Source organism: Eutrema salsugineum, unplaced genomic scaffold (assembly GCF_000478725.1).
Source record: "Eutrema salsugineum unplaced genomic scaffold, Eutsalg1_0 scaffold_3, whole genome shotgun sequence".
Lineage (NCBI taxonomy): Eukaryota > Viridiplantae > Streptophyta > Magnoliopsida > Brassicales > Brassicaceae > Eutrema > Eutrema salsugineum.
The window spans coordinates 11156567-11172840 of record NW_006256756.1 but is presented as its reverse complement, the minus strand read 5'-3'; the positions used below and the strand labels follow the sequence as shown (position 1 = coordinate 11172840).

The 16274-nt window shown below is 41.3% G+C and overlaps 1 pseudogene; it reads left to right on the top strand.

The window, feature by feature from the left end:
* The first annotated feature begins 12229 nt into the window (after positions 1-12229).
* Positions 12230-12684, top strand: LOC112085407 (annotated as a pseudogene).
* Positions 12685-16274: the final 3590 nt, after the last annotated feature.

The window sequence follows — 16274 nt, the reverse complement described above, 5'->3', positions numbered from 1 at the left end:
GTGCTCTAAAAAAGCTAGAAGATCTCACAAGAAAGTCACCTCGTTCAAGAAAATTTTTGAAGGAGATAAGTCATACAAGAAGAGTGATGTGCAGTGCCATGATAGCAAGGGGTATGGACATTTCAAGAATGACTGTCCAACTATCAAGCATCGAAAGATTCAGTGTTTCGGATGCAAGGGTTATGGACACACTCAACTTGAATGTGTCAATGACCAGAATCGGAGAAAAGAGAAATCTATGCTGGTTGAAGAAGAATCTGACGACGAAAGTGATGATGACTCAGCAGAAGAGGTCAACAACTTCGTCACCTTTGTTAGGATTTCTGAATTTGTGGAAGGACATGAAGAGTCTGATTCGAAATCAGAAGAAGAGAGGGAGGATGATCTCGTGAACAGCTAGAAAGAGGTACGGGAAGCCCTGATAAGTATCAGCAAGGAAAACACTGAATTGAAGAAGGAAAACCAGAGGCTAACTATGTTGGTTGACAAGCTGAACAAGGATCTGAGGCAGCACAGAAACTGAGTCAAGAGATTGTTGGTCTAATAATAGAAAAGCTGGCATTGGCGAACAAAGCCGAGGACTTGAGGCAGCATTTGAAGACGAATAAAAGATATCAGAAAATATGGAATCTGAACTGGACCAACTGAAGAAGCAGATACAGATGTTTGCCGGGACTAAGCAACTTGACAAAATTCTGAGTTAGGGGCGTCAAACAAATGTGAGGCAAGGATTGGATTACACAAGATGAAAGCAGAAAGACTCAGATGAAATCAAGTTTGTGTTATATGGATATGTCAATCCAGAAGTTCAGGGTGCTAGTTTGAGAACTCCAAAGGGTAAAGAGTCCTACTACTGCAGCAAGGTAGGACATATTAAGGTGTACTGATACAGCCGGTGGAACAGGATAAAGCAGCTGAGAAAACAAGGGAAATTCAGCTCGAATGGATTCAAGAACGAGGTATGGGTAAAGAAGGAAGATCTGAAGTATGGTCGCAAGAAGCCAGCAGAGAACCAAGCTGTGAAGCCACTGGACTTCATTGTCAGGACACCAAAGAGAGCTGATCCAATGTCCATGATGTGGTATGGTTTCAAATGCAACATGGCATTTGTAGAAAGTGACGAAGATGGTTCATATCCTTGGTACTTAGACAGTGGGTGCTCACGTCACATGACAGGGAATCAAGACTACTTCTAGAACATCAAGAAGATCATGGGAGGAAGATTGACGTTTGGTGATGGGAGCATTGGAGCTATTCAAGGGAAGGACAAGACAAGAGACGAGAATCAGCCTGAGTTAGTCAATGTCTATTTTGTACAAGGCCTGAAAGCGAATCTCATCAGCATAAGTCAACTATGTGACGAAGGACTCACCGTGATTTTCACTAACAAGGACTGTAGAGCAGTAAATAATGATGGTCAAATCATCCTCACAGGATTTAGATCAGGAAACAATTGTTACATGTGAAACAAGCCAGGGTTGGTGATGAGCTATTTCAGTGCTCGTGATGATTTACAGTTGTGGTATCAACGACTTGGATACATGAACATCATGAACCTTAATGATCTAGTCTCAAAGGAGATCATCAGAGGAATTCCAAAGGTCAAGGGAGGAGACGCATTTGTGTGTGAAGCTTGTACTCAAGGGAAGCAAGTCAAGATCCAACACAAACGGGTTCCTGACATATAGTCTAAGTCAGCGCTTGACTTAGTTCACATGGATTTGATGGATCCCATGCAGACTGAAAGCCTGGGAGGCAAACGGTACGTCTTTGTGCTAGTGGATGACTTCACGAGGTTCACATGGATCAGGTTTCTTTGAGAAAAGTCTAATACAGCTGACAGTTTCCAAATTTGGGCACTTCAACTGCTGAATGAAAGAGGGTCTATTAAACGGGTATGGAGGGATCATGGACGGGAATTCTAAAACAAGTTCATAAGCTGCTAGGAAAGTCATGGAATAGCTCACCAGTTCGCAGCACCAAGAACACCTCAGAATGGAGTGGTGGAGAGGAAGAATTGGACATTGCAGGAAATGGCACGGGCAATGATACATGGAAACAAGGTCCCAAAGAAGTTCTGGGCTGAAACAATAAGCACCGCCTGTTACATCATCAACTGGGTGTACATCAGAATGGAGACTTCCAAAACTCCTTATGAATTGTGGAAAGGGAAGACACCTAATGTAAGTTACTTTCATGTCTTTGGTTGCAGGTGCTATATCTTGAACGACAAGGATCATCTTGGAAAGTTTGACTCACAGAGTGATGAAGGGATGTTTCTTGGGTATTCAGGACATAGCTCAGCATTTCGGTTGTTCAACACGAGGACCAGGGTTTTGGTGGAGTTGGTCAATGTGGTCTTCGACGATTACGCACATATAGAGTGGGAAAAAGCATGTGTTGGAAGTGACTCATAGAGAGATGAGGAAAAACATGTGCAACAGACTGAGTAATCAGAACCACAAGAATCAGCCCCAGCTGACGTGACTCAGAGGGTACATCAGGGTGAAATCAGGCAAGTCTATCGGAATCATTTGACCTCAGATGTGATCGGTGAGGTGAATGAAGAGAAGAAGACTCGTGGCATCCAGCTCGACTTCAAGAAAGATGGTTGGGAATTATTCTGAAATGGTGTGGTACGCATGCTTTGTGTCTATGATCGAACAAAAAAATCACAAACAGACACTTGAAGATAAGTTCTGAATTATAGCCATTGAGCAGGAGCTGGAACAATTCGTCTCTAATGATGTATGGGAACTGGTGTCATGACCAATGGACTGAAACGTGGTAGGAACCAAATAGATCTTCAAGAACAAGATTGATGAGAATGGAGCTGTTGTTCGGAATAAAGCACGACTGGTGGCTCAGAGTTACTCAAAGGTATAAGGAGTAGACTTTAGAGAAACATTCTTTCCTGTGCACGTCTTGAGTCAATCAGACTATTTTTGGGGATGGCGTGCATACTCAACTTCAAGGTGTATCAGATGGATGTCAAGAGTGCATTTCAGAATGGTCTCATCCAGAAGGAAGTGTACGTTGAACAGCCGAAGGGGTTTGAAGATACTGTCAACCCGAGTCATGTCTACAAGCTCAAGAAGGCATTGTATGGACTGAAGCAGGCACCTCGTGCTTGGTATGAATGGCTGACTAGCTTTATAGTACAAGAATAGTACATGAGGGGAAGTGTGGACAAAACACTGTTCACCCTGGAGCAGGAAGAGAAGATAATGATCGTCCAGATTTATGTGGATGACATAATCTTTGGGAGTATTTCACAAGAAATTGTTAATGCCTTTGTTGCAAGTATGACTCGTGAGTTTAAGATGAGTATGGTCGGTGAACTGAAGTACTTCTTGGGATTTCAGATTATTCAGTCAGAGGAGGGTGTCTTTATTTCAGAAGACCTACGCTAGGAATCTCTTGAAAAGATTCAAGCTGGATCAATGCAAGGAGGCTAAGACACCCATTAGTACTACTACCAAACTCTCATGAGATGAAGAAGGAGTCAAAGTTGATCCAACTCTGTACAGAGGAATGATCGGGAGTCTCTTGTATCTCACGGCGAGTAGGCCACATCTATGCTTGAGTGTTGGAATCTGTGCAAGGTGTTGGGTAAAATTAATTCACTGTCATGTCATTACAGTCATGTCACTGGCGAGAGGAAAGGAGAGACGCATGGTCATTGTGATCGTGTCGTTATTAAGAGAGTACGAATGACGAACGGTCATTGTGATCATGTACCTGAAAAGAATGGAAGTGACAAACGGTCACTAGAAAGAGAGTCTCAACATCGACTATCCGTAATTGTCAATCGGTTTAACATCGACCAGTGGTTTATTATAAGTCGTTGGTCTATATTCTTGAATAAACCGAAGAGTCTAGAAGAGTTGGAGCGACCGACCGACCAACCGACCGACCGACCGACATGAGCTCCCAATTCAAAGGAAAATATGGAAAGACCGACCGACATATAAAACCTAATTCAATAAGAATTAGGATTGACATAACCCTATAAATATAGAAGTCCTAGAGCAAGGACGAACACACAAACACATACTGCAGAAAACCCTAAAAACTCTATTCCCGCAACAGAGAACCGAACGACCAGATCTCTTTGTACCTTCGTTCTCGCCAATCGACGACGACTACCGAGCGACGGACGATACCAACTTACTTTGATTTCGATATTGATTGCTTGTAACTCAATATTCGTTGATAATAAAGATCTATCTCTTCTCGTCATTCCGTAGGACTATTCACACACAAACCGGTTAAAATTTGCCCAAAAAGTTTGGCGCTAGAAGGAGGGGAAGTTTTAACTACGTGAGATATGACAGACGGAGAAAACGACGGAAACACCACCCCTAGCATTCATGCTGCTCAATTGGATGCACTCACCGCCCAGATAAAACAGACTGAAGAACGACTTGCACAACTCGAAGCGGAAAACGCTTCCTTAAAGGAAGTGAACGCTTCTTTGGATGGTGATGGAAGCACTGCAGCCGACGCCCGTGCCAGATTTCGTACACAGGTTCCTCCTATGTTACCGTTGGACGATCCTCTCACAGTTACTGATTACGGACCAACACAACATAATAGAAATCCAGGAACGACTCCAATGGAAACTGCTACAAGTGACTTTTCAAAGTGTTTAGAAGCTATGGAGCTTTTAATCGCACGACTTCCCGGTGTGGCTCCTCCAATCATGAAAAGCACTCCTAACTCTTATGCAGATACTCCGTTTACGGATGCGATCGCATTGACAGAGATGCCAAGGAAATTCACACTTCCCTCAATGAAGATGTACGACGGAACAACGGATCCGGATAATCACATAGCACAATATAAGCAGTGAATGTTTACCACAGTAGTTGCGAAAGAACTTCGTGAAGCTACTATGTGCAAGGGATTTGGTTCCAGTCTTACGGGACCAGCTCTCCAGTGGTTTACAAACCTAGCTAACGCAGACTGTAGGAGAAGTCATATTACCTGTGTATGCTGAAGGAATCAACAAACAGACAAAGTTTTTGGTTTTGGATTGTGCTTCCGCTTACAATGCAATTATGGGATGTCCATGGATTCAGGATATGGAAGCAGTACCATCCACTCTGCATCAAACAATAAAATTTGCCACTCTATGGGGAGTAAGGGAAATTAAAGGAGAACAAGAAAACTCACGCTCATGCTATCAGACGGCTTTGAAGGGAAAGGTTCAACAGACGTACAACTTGCAGAGTTCATCGTCAGTACCTCATAGTGAAGAGCCAGATGTTGAGCAACTTGACGAGGTTCAACTAATGGAAAATGACCCTAATAAGAAAGTGAGTGTTGGTTCGAAACTACCAACAGACGTACGACGTAAACTTATCGACTTCTTGAGGTCTAATGTTGACTGTTTTGCATGGTCACATGCCGACATGCCTGGAATTGATCCTGAAGTCATCATGCATAGACTACAAGTAGATCCCGAATTCCAACCAGTAAGGCAGAAATGACGGAAGTTTGCTCCTGAACGTGATCTGATTATCAATAACGAAGTTCGTAACCTACTGGAGGCGGGGTTCATCCATGAGGAATGTGGTGGTCGTTCGCAAAAAGAATGGAAAGTAGAGAGTTTGCATCGACTTCACTGACCCTAATAAGGCTTGTCCAAAAGATCACTTCCCGCTACCTCACATCGACAAATTGGTGGATGCAACGGCAGGTCATCAATTAATGAGCTTTATGGACGCTTTCAGCGGCTACAATCAAATTTTGATGCACCCGACTGACCAAGAAAAGACGTCGTTCATGACTTCACGTGGCATATATTGTTACAAAGTAATGCCATTTGGTTTGAAAAATGCCGGTTCGACGTACCAGAGATTGGTAAACATGATGTTCGCTGACCAAATAGGTCTTACCATGGAGGTTTACATTGACGACATGCTCGTAAAATCTTTATTAGCAGAGGATCACATCATGCATCTTCAACAAGCGTTTGCCACATTACGCAAATACGACATGAAGTTGAACCCTACAAAATGTTCATTTGGCGTAAGTTCTGGAAAATTTCTGGGATACATCGTCACATACCGAGGGATCGAAGCTAATCCGGACCAGATCAGGGCAATTCAGTGTATCCCATCGCCAAAAAACGTGAAAGAGGTACAAAAGCTAACTGGAAGAATGGCTGCTCTAAGCAGGTTCATCTCAAGACTTTCGGACAGATCTCATGCTTTTTTCACAGCTCTAAGAAAACCAAAAGATTTTGTGTGGGATGAGAGATGTGAGGAAGCTTGAAATTTCAGGAAGATTAGCTCAGCGCCCATAAAAACAGTTTTACACAAACCGGAAATTTCAGGAAGATTAGCAAAGTGGGCGATCAAACTTGGAGAATATGATATCATATACAGACCGACAAAAGCTATAAAGTCTCAAGTACTTGCCGATTTTGTAGCAGAGTTTACCCCGAACATCGTCCCTAAAGTAGACGAAGAAGTCAAAATTTTGACTAAAGAAGCTCCAAAAAGGGACATGGAAACTGTATGTCAATGGTTCCAGCAACGTGCGGGGGTCTTGACTGGGTATGGTTCTTACATCTCCAGTCGGCGAAATATCCTCAAGGGCGATAAGATGTAATTTTCCAGTGACGAACAACGAAGCAGAGTATGTGGCATTAATAGCGGGAATGACATTGGGCCATGATCTTGGAGCTCGTAGTCTTGAGATCTTCAGTGATTCACAACTTATAGTTAACCAAACCCAGGGAGATTATCAAGCGCGAGACTCAAGAATGACGCGTTATCTTGATGTGGCGAAAAAATTGCTGCAAAAGTTCGATGATTACAAAATATCACAGATCCCAAGGGAAGAATACAGTCACGCCGATGCTTTGGCTAATCTCGCTTCAGCTCTCAAAACCGAAGTGTCTATCAACATTCCACTGCTGATATTACAATGGCCAGCCACAGAAACCGACCTTCCAGCTACAGAGGTAGCTTCAGTTGACAATGCTCCGAATTGGATGACACCTATTTTCAACTATCTGCGAGACGACCAACTGCCTACCGATCGAAACGAATGCAGAAAAATCAAGCTTCAAGCAGCCAGATATTGCCTCGCGGAGGATCGGTTGTACCGTAGATCATTCTCTGGTCCTTACCTGCGATGCCTTACTTCAGGAGAAGCAAAACAAGCTTTGATGGAGCTACATGAGGGTGAGTGTGGATCTCACTCAGGAGGACGTAGCCTCGTATTAAGAACAATGAGAGCTGGGTACTATTGGCCAACTATGTCTGGTGATGCAACACAATTTGCTCGTCACTGTGACAAATGTCAGAGACACGCACAAGTTTCTAAACTACCTCCAGAAAATCTAAAAACAATCTGCTCGCCGTGGCCATTCATGAAATGGGGGATGGACATAGTAGGAAAACTACCAACTGCACCTGCTCAAAAGGTCTTTTTGCTTGTAGTGACCGACTATTTTTCGAAATGGATAGAAGCAGAAGCGCTCAGTCAAATTACTGATAAGGAAGTCCGAAGTTTCATATGGAGAAACATCATATGCAAGTTCGGAGTACCTCATGAGATTGTCACTGACAATGGCCCTCAGTTTACAAGTAATAACTTCAAGCCGTTTTGTGTCACTTAGAGGATCAAGCTCAGTTTTGCAACCCCTAGACACCCCCAGTCAAACGGACAGGCAGAGTCATCGAATAAAACCATTATACAGATGTTGAAAAAGCGACTTGAAAGCGCCAAAGGCAAATGGGTAGAAGAACTCTCGGGCGTATTGTGGGCTTACCGAACAACATGTAAATCAGCAACAGGAGAAACACCGTTTTCATTGGTGTACAGAATGGAAGCAGTAGTACCATCCGAAATCAGCGTCAAAACAACGCGTACGGAACACCTCCAATACCAAGAGAACGAGGAACTGATGAATCTCGACCTTGATTTGCTGGATGAGAAAAGAGAAGCCGCTAAAATTCGAAACTGGTGTTATCAACAAGACATTGCAAGGAGCTACAACAAGAAGGTACGAACAAGAACTTTCCAAGTGGGCGAATGGGTCCTTAGACGCACATTCCAAAATACAATGGAACATGGCGCTGGGAAATTAAGACCCACTTGGGAAGGTCTGTATAAGATAACGGAGGTGCGAGGATCAGGAGCATACAAGCTACAGGATAGAGAAGGCAAGGATCAACCGAATAGCTGGAACGCTCTACATCTCAAAACCTACTATTTCTAGGTTGGTCTGTTTCACTTTTATTTTATTTTTATGTTTTTGGCTTTTCATCGTTAGTTGCTTTTTTTTTACGATCCATGAGACGTCATCGCCTTTGACTTAGGATATTTTATTTCGAATCTATGGATATAGACTATGATAAAGAAGATTTCAAAGAAAAGAGTATTGTCCTAGAATTTATGTTCGTCATTCACGATGGCACATAAAAGAAAGTGATCGACGATTCAATTTACGACGAGTGACAGACGATACTCAGATCGACTGGAAGGCACTGCCTTGACAGATTGACGATTGTCACCCACTTAACTATTTAAAAGCGTCACTGCACGCATACGAACTGACCAAGGTCATGAAAGGAAAGATGTATTCTTCGAAAAAACATTGATAACAACCCATAGAGGGTGCAAGAGGCGATTCATCACACAAAAAAGAGGAGTGACGTTGTCACCTTCGAAAAAGGTTGTTCCTCACCAACAAAGATGAATGACATTGTCATCATCACCTTCAAAAGAGGCGAATCCTCATCAAAAATAATGTTGTTACCCTATCGCGATTCAAGGGGCATCATCACGTAAAACCAAGGTGACTATTGTCGCTTGAAATCAAAGGAATTCAAAGAATTCTTTGAAATGATAATAACGAGCAACTAAGAGGGAAGCCCTCGCGACAAGTGATGACCAACGCTGTAGTCGTTGGTGTAACGTGCATACAGGTCACCGTTAACATAACATTTAACATAACGGAACACCATTATTAAAAATAAGGTAACACAATCACCAACTCGGAGAGTGGCATACACCACCGAATGCAGGGCATGATCCCACAATATGCAAACAGCACAACAGCACAACAAAACGTGCATGAGACATAGTTATCCAAGATAATGGAAACAGAGGTCATAGACCGAGGTAATGTCATTAACCGGACCAATAAGCAAGGATGTTAACAAATGTTACATCACCCAAGAGCAGCTCATGCTTAGAAAAAGATTGACGCGTCCCATCTAAGTAACAAAATAAAGGCCAAGAGCAAAATAGTTCCAAAGAGAAATTCAAGAGAAAGTCTAAAGTGAGAGATTAAAGTAGTAACTCCTCAAGAGGTGCGTCTGAGTACAATCAGGGTTACTCGGGGGCAAGACCATCGACGTCGAAGTCTGTGAGTGTGTTGGGAAAGATCGGATGTGTCTTCCCTTCAATTTGGGCTGACCTGATGGCGACCTCTCGATACTCTACCTCTGCATTCTTAACATCCCAGTCAGGAGCTTTACCTCTCTTGAAATCCTGAACCATCTCCCACCGCTTCACTATAGCACCTGCGCTTGCGGCCATGCGCACTTTCTTCTCATGGCGATGCACCTCTTGTCGCAGCTCCTGAGTAGTAACGGTCATGGCAGCTAGTTGCTTCTCAAAATTAGCTTTTAAAGAAGCGAGCTCATCGTCTCTCGCCTTCATGGCGGTACTATGACGTTCCTTGTCCGAAGCGAGCTCCACCTTGGTCTTGTTGAGAGCATCGTGAAGACTTTTGTTCTCCTGGTGCAAAGCAGCGAGCTCAACCTTTGCGAAATGACAAGCTGACATAACCTACTCATTAAAAAAAACATAGTGTTAAAAGAAAGCGTCAAAAGAACAACCTACAACAATGGGAAGCTATTTGTCAAGTGGAAAACAAAAGGGGAGTAACCTTTAGCGAGTGTGCTTGTGCTTCGTCAAGAACAGTAGCAAACCCAAGCTTACTAAAACCTTTCGTATCTCGAGGAAAAGTCTTCTTGTTGAGGCTAGTAAGTGCGTCTGAGTGGTCAGAAATAGCGAGTAAGTCAGTGTTTGACGAGGAAACAGAGACCTTCTTTCTCACAGACCTGGACGGGGGAAGGTCGTCAACAACAGCTGCGGAACGCTGTGACGGTGCTCCAGTGTTAGGTGCATCCTCACCGGACCTGATCACTTGACACTCTTCATCCTCCTCACTAGCAAAACGGAATGCAGCAAGAGCACCTTCGCCAGTTGATACTTCGAAAATCGACATTGTGCTACCTACAAAAAAAATAAAGAAAACGTCAATGAATAGTATAGAAGGATAAATTTGTGGACATAAATTGTTTTTCTAACCCCAAAGAGAGCTACTCGCTAAAGCGACAGGACTGACTAAGAAACGCACTGAACGTTCTAGTCTAGAACGTCCCGTTAGTCTCAAGACTTGTTCTTTTCCTTCCTCCAAAGCTGGGTGGTTAAACTCTGCAGAGGACAAGAAAGCAAGCATGTGATGTCAGTGACGTAAGTGATAATAGAGCTCAAAGGGGATAGTGCATCTACCTCTAAAGAACCAATCGACTGGAAAGTTGGGATTATGACCCACTTTCATAAACAGAAACCTTTCCTGCCATTTCTTCTCATAAGGCAAGCTCCTTATCATACTCCTACTATAGTCATAAACTAAAGGGGAGAATGGCATGGATCGAGTGCAGATCATACATCTGCTAGAGTCCACGAAATGAGCATTAAAGAAATAGGCAGAAAGAACTTCTTCCACCCTTATAGCAACATTGGAAAACTCTCCTAGAACCTAAATGGCAGTTAGAACTCTCCATGCGGTGGGAATAAACTGACCAGGAGAGATGTTGAAGAATCTTGCAACGCTTGCAATAACAGGAGGGACTATCCCACCAAAACCTATAGCAAAATAGGCCTCATAAACAGAGGCGTGCTTACTATATAGTGAAAAAGGCCGTCGCCTCGAGCCCCCAATATATGTAAATTTTTTAGGGCCCTCATTTTCAAATAAGGTGGTTAAATGTTTTAAGGTTTGTTTTCTTATTTTTGTTAATTAATTATGGAATAGATAAAAAAAGAAAAGAATAGATTTAGGAAATTAATTAAGATTACGTTCTCCCAACAAGTTTAGGAAATTGATTAAGATTTGCTTATGATATTTTAAAATAAGATCAAAACCTTAAAGCCCAAGAGAAGAAAAAAAAACCCTAAATATGAGTAATGGTAATTTGGTCATTTTTTTTTCACCCTAGACTTAAAGATTTCGGCCCCCTCCCTATATAAAGGCTAGCCACCTTCTTCTGAGAGACACAAAGAGTTAACGCAGTGAAACTCTATAAAAACCTCTGCAGTATCAGTTTAAAATTAGTCTGAGTGAGGGTTTTGCTGAGTCGTTTACCAGCAACTCAGATCGTGCTAAGTGCTGATCTTCATACCTCTGAAAAGATCTCGCTGCAAGAAATCCATAGCAGTTTGCAGATCATAAATCCGAGGTAAGCTCCGTTTTTTACGAGAGCTGAAAGTTGGCGAAAAATCATTTTTTCTGCAAACCCAGAAAATTCTGCAAATCTGATTTTTTTTTTTAATTTCGCAGAGCCAACTTGAGAGAAGTTTATTTAATTTTAATAAAACAAATTTTAGACAATAAATGAATATTTAATGAGTTTTATTCTTATTAAAAGCCGTTAAGTGCTTGTAAATCAAGCTAGGTTTAAACCGCAAGATTAGGGTGTTTTAAACTTCTTCAAAATTTCAGAGACATCTTTACTTCACCTTTTTTATTCTTTTGTTTCAAATATTTGTTCTATATATTTTTCTATGAGAATTTGATTTGTTATATTGTTTATTTTCATCATTGATTTTAGAAAAGATGCCTCCAAGAACGTATCCAAGTGGAGCAAAAAAGAGGCAAAAAAAACATAAAGACGAAGCATATTTGAGATCAGTGCAAGGTTCCATTCACAAGTTTCTTATAAAACCTTCAACTGGAAACCCTACTGAATCTGTGAGAATTGATGATGAGTTTGATGATCTAATGGGAGATGAGAATAAACAAGATGCGGAGAATGTTAATAGAGAAGATGAGAATATTGACATAGAAGAGGATGAAGATCCCGGTGAAGAAGAGAATGAAGATGTGAATGATCACGAGGAATCAGAGACAGTTGACGAAACTATGAATTTATCTCCTGAAGAGAGCTTTAGAATTTCTTATTTCCTCCAGGTCATGGATCAAGCTCTATTTTCTCTTGAGACAAGATTTCAGCAATTTCAGAAGTATGAACAGACATTTGGTTTCCTATTTGATTTGGAGAAATTGAAGTCAGCAAGTGATGATAGTTTGATGGCATCATGTACCAATCTTGAAGCCTCTTTAAAACATGGGAATCATTCAGATATTATTGGGGATGATTTGTTTTTTGAGCTAACAATTCTAAAAGACTCTTTGCCAAAAGACTTCAAGAGACCCGTTCAAGTGTTGAATTATTTGAAAGAAATGGAAGAGTGTTATCCAAACTCATGGATTGCTTATCAGATATTGCTGACGATTCCAGTTTCAGTTGCCTCGGCTGAAAGAAGTTTTTCAAAGTTGAAGTTGATAAAGTCTTATTTGCGATCAACTATATCACAAGAAAGATTGAATGGCCTAGCTATCATATCTATAGAAAGAGAACTAGTTAGGGACCTCGATTATGAGAGTTTGGTGAAAGAGTTTATTGAAAAAGAAGGAAGAAAGATTATAACTTAATTAGTTTTTTTAGATTAAAGTTTTATTTTTGAATAGTATATATAATTTTAAATTATATTATATTTTTTTTTTGGTTAAAAACTTTTTTTTTTAATGAAAAAGGCCCCATTTTTTTAGTTTGCCTTAAGTTCCTATAAACCTTCGCACGGCACTGCTCATAAACTACAATCTCATCTGACATAGAACTATGAGCTCTTTCAGTATCCAAGGGAGCTCTAAGTGACAAAGACTCGGGAAGATCATAGGTTGCTTTGAATGCATCTATGTCAGAATCTTTGAAGATTGAGGCTGGGTAGTCACGAAATGGAGTTGACAGACAAGAGGAACGCTTCCTATTCCGTTTGAATGTGACTCCTGGCATGGGGATCGGCTTTTCCATGTGGAAGGGAAACGGAAATTCTGACCCTGCACAATCCTACGATGCAACAACGGTGCTAGGAACAGACAAGCAGCGACGAAAACTGAATTTACCATCTATTGGCGATTTCTCGTACACATAAACCGGAGAATCACCGGCTGTCTCATTCTTACTCTGAGTCACTAAAAAGGTCACTTCCTGAACTGGTTACAGATTCGTAATCGGAGCCTAAGTCACCTACGCACACTAAACTATTTGACAAACCGGAACCGCTCGCCATTCAGCTTAGCGTAAATGAGAAGAGGCGAGAGTTATATAAGCTCACCTATGGAGGTTCGACAATGAGCTCCGCGGTTGAACCAGCAGAGTTCGCTACAAAAATAAATAATCGACAATGAGTGAACTGATTTTCTCCAGAGTCAATGGTAACTTGTGAGTTGAAGTTACAAAGGCACATAGCTGACCAAATGCTAAAAACGGCGAAGCAACTATCAACATGTAAAAAAAAAATCTACATAACCCGAGGAATAACATAGTCTTGAAGCTACAGACATGAAAATGACGAAGATTGAGCAAACAGTACATAAAAATTACAAGCTAACCATTTTTACAAGAAGATTGAAATGCTGGTGCCTCTTTGAAAAAACAAAGTGAACCTCAGACAAGATTAAATGACTGCAGATTTAGTAAAGGAGCCAGAGAGCTCGGGAATTTAAGAATGGAAGTAAAAAAAAAAAAAAGCTGAGGTAAAAATTACCTTAAGCTGCGCAGGTCTGCTCGCTGAAAATGAAAGAAGATGACTTCTTTATTTAACCTAGGTCGATGTAGTGGAATAACACTCATGGTTGGCCTAACTTATATATTTTCATTTGCCCAATAGCCTTGTTGCTGCAACCAAGGAGATACAATGACGTTTTATAAGTTTATTTGGGTCCCACAAAAAGGGGGCAAAACAAGAACGCCAACATCTATTACGTGGGCTGAAGTTTAATTGTCATTCCAAGGTCCACTTAAAAGGTTTGTCCCATGTACAAGTAGCATGTAACACTGATTAATAACGGAGAAGTGTAATGCCTGTCACTCCACACGGAACATGTCTCAAGCGACAAAGAAGCTTTACTTATTTTAAAATTATATCTGCTCATTTATCCTAAGTGATGAATGACCGAAGAATCGACATATGATGAAATCAAGCAAAATGCGGATAGACGTGAAATGTTGTCGCGCATCGACCTGCGATCAAAGGATTAAGTTACTCTTCAAATTCTAAATTGGAAATTGAAGAGTAGGGGGCAAATTGTTGGGTAAAATTAATTCACTGTCCGGTCATTGTAGTCATGTCACTGGCGAGAGGAAAGGAGTGACGCATGGTCATTGTGATCGTGTCGTTATTAAGAGAGTACGAATGACGAACGGTCATTGTGATCATGTACCTGAAAAGAATGGAAGTGACAAACGGTCACTAGAAAGAGAGTCTCAACATCGACTATCCGTCTTTGTCAGTCGGTTTAACATCGACCAGTGGTTTATTATAAGTCGTTGGTCCATATTCTTGAATAAACTGAAGAGTCTAGAAGAGTTGGAGCGACCGACCGACAGACCGACCGACATGAGCTCCCAATGCAAAGAGAAATATGGAAAGACCGACCGACATATAAAACCTAATTCAATAAGAATTAGGATTGACATAACCCTATAAATAGAGAAGTTCTAGAGCAAAGACGGACACACAAACACATACTGCAGAAAACCCTAAAAACTCTATTCCCGCAACAGAGAACCGAGACCAGATCTCTTCGTACCTTCGCTCTCGCTAATCGACGACGACTACCAAGCAACGGACGATACCAACTTACTTTGATTTTTGATATTGATTGTTTGTAACTCAATATTCGTTGATAATAAAGATCTATCTCTTCTCGTCATTCCGTAGGACTATTCACACACGAACCGGTTAAAATTTGCCCAAACACAAGGTATCAAGCCAAACCGAAGCAATCACACCTTGAGGCAGTGAAAAGGATCATCAAGTATGTCAAGGGTACAATGATCTTGGTATCTGGTATTCCAAAGTATCGAACCAGAACTTGGTAGAATACTGTGATGCTAACTGGGCAGAAAGTGCTGATGATCTGAAGAGCACTAGTGGTTGATGTTTCTTTCTTGGGAACAACCTCGTGTCGTGGCTCAGCAAGAAAAAAAATTCTATATCCAACTCCACAGCTGAAGCAGAGTACATTGCCATGGTTAGCTGTTGCAGTCAACTTTTATGGATGAAGCAGATGTCGACAGATTATGGAATGGATTCAGGACCACTGCTGGTGTACTGTGACAACAAAAGTGCGATAAGTATTTCAAAGAATCTGGTACAAACACTCAAGGACAAAGCACATTGACATAAGGCACCACTTTATCCATGAGTAAGTGAAGGAAAAACAGATAGGAATCAACCATATTGTCACTGAATATCAACTGGCTGATTTGTTCACAAAACCTTTGGACTTTAATTGTTTTGTCACCTTAAGAAATGCAATTGGTGTTTGTGGAATCTAACAAGATTTGTGAGATGTGCATAACTGATACAGGTACTGACTCAAGGTGAACGCAAGGTTCCAATTCAGTCTTGAGAGTTACGTGTCAGAGGAAAAGAGCTACCTGTCAGAGGAAAAGAGTTATCTGTCTTGTCTTCGTGTCTGGACATCAGAACAGGTTTCACGGAGAGAGCTGGGTTTGGTTGGTCATAAGTCAGTATTTGAGAAGTTAAAGTGATAAGACTAACTTACGAACCAACCAGCATCATTAGGACAGACCCACAAAGAAAAATGCCTAACTGAAAAAAACCCAAGGCAGAAAAAAAAAGAAAGGAAGCTGCCAGATTGTCGTGTACCTCATCAAAAAGGGTACATGGTAATAAAGTACCAGCTTCTCTCTCTTGATGAATAAATGTTGAAAACTGACTAAGGACGTGATAAAGACAAGATGGTGTGAAAGCTAGACTCGGTACCAAACTTAGCAAAGCACAAAGAATCAAGAACAGCTGAGTGTGCATTGGAGTTACATGCTGAGTCAGTTCGTGCGGCATCCAAGAAACTAGGTAATAATCTAAAAAGAAAACGTTTTTCAATAGCCAGTTGATAAGTGATTATTGGGAAGATTACTAATATG